A 1,598-nucleotide genomic window follows, 5' to 3' on the forward strand; every position below is an offset into this window, starting at 1 on the left:
TACCGAATATATGCATATCATACGGCTGTTACCGAATATATGCATATTATATATTATAGAGGCTACATTCTGACAAAGAAAATATACAAAAAATATTGTTATTGGATATTGACCAAAAATCTAATATGCATCCCTAGTTTTGGATAAAACCTAAAAGTCTAGTCTTCTTGATAAAAGATAAAAGGTTTCACCAAAGGAGCTTCCATCCAGAGGACCTGACTGAACCTGGTTAGATCTCCCTGGATTATTGAGACCAGGACATTTTTCTAAAGATTCTCTTCAAACCCCATAAGATCCAAGTCAGAGCACAACAACAGCAATGAGAAAACATTATTTAAAGTACATTTACAAAAGTTTTACAAAGTCAGTGCAGTAGTCCCTCGTTTATTGCGGGGGATCCGTACCCTGAAGCCCCGCGACAAGTGAAAAACCTTGAAGTAGGGTAGTCCAAGTTCAAGGACAGTCAACTTTATAAGAAGGCTTTAGAAACCCTTCCCACACTCTTGGAATGTTCCAAACTCTTACACCTGCATCATTTTAACAACATATGTTACTAAATTTTACTTACTAGCTCTGCAGAACAGCAACAGCTCTGGTTCTGGTCCAACTCTGTTCTAGTCCGACTCGGTTCGTTTCTGCAGACAGTCCTGCAGCGATGACGCCCAGTCAGTCCTCTACACTCTGAAACCTACTGACTTACATGTACAAGAGCTTCAAAATTCTACTTACAGGCTCTGCTGTACAGGAGCAGCTCGGTTCCGGTCCGACCCGATAAATGAAAAAAGTCCTGGTACAGCATGACTGAAGCCCACCGCTCCATTCAGCTTGATGTGCACGTGCTGTTGCCCAGGATTTAATCCACCACTTCTGGCCCGGTCTGGACCAGCACTGACTGAACCCTGCAGCCGTCTGTCGTCTGCAGCTCCCAAGATCTGGGTCACACTGATTCTGGATCAACAGCTACTCAGCAGTGAAGATACAACTTGAAGGACGAGTTTAGCTTCAGAATGATTTGTGACTTTCCTGCCAGTCCTGTGAGCAACAGAACTTACAGAACTTCTGACTTTGCTGCAAAACTTTCCCTCCATTTAAGGAGGATAGAGGGTGAAACGTCTCAGAACAAAAAAGAAACTGTCCAGAGGACCTGACTGTTTTTTCCACTTTGCAGTGAACCTGTTGGGGGAGAATCTATTTTGTTTGCTGTTTCCTCAGACTGATGAAGCCTTCTGGATGGAAGGCGAAACATCTCAGACAAAAAAGAAACCGTCCAGATGACCTGACTGAACATGGTTTCCCTCCATTTGCAGAAAGCAGTGGTTGAAAGAGCAGTGTTGACTTCCTGGAATTGAACTGATGGCTTCTGGGTAACGTAGTTCTTTAGACTGGCAAAACAGTGAAGACTTAAGAAAGAAAACTACAAAATGGTGGCACTTTTTTGTGTGTGTGTGTGGGGATATTATGTACAGTACTTGTATATAAATACTGCCACACAGAGTACCAACTGAGTCAGAAGAGAACCAACTGAGTTAGTAGAGAACCAACTGAGTCTGCAGAGAACCAACTGAGTTAGTAGAGAACCAACTGAGTCAGTAGAGAAC

At 42.8% G+C, this 1,598-nt stretch overlaps 1 protein-coding gene across 1 annotated transcript in view; it reads left to right on the top strand.

Annotated features, from left to right (window-relative positions):
• LOC119418405 (putative E3 ubiquitin-protein ligase UBR7) overlaps positions 1 to 1,598 on the top strand; it is a 21,350-nt gene that overhangs the window by 3,029 nt on the left and 16,723 nt on the right. The window lies entirely within an intron of this gene.

This window comes from Nematolebias whitei, chromosome 12, assembly GCF_014905685.2.
Source record: "Nematolebias whitei isolate Nwh7 chromosome 12, NemWhi1, whole genome shotgun sequence".
Taxonomy (NCBI): Eukaryota; Metazoa; Chordata; class Actinopteri; order Cyprinodontiformes; family Rivulidae; genus Nematolebias; species Nematolebias whitei.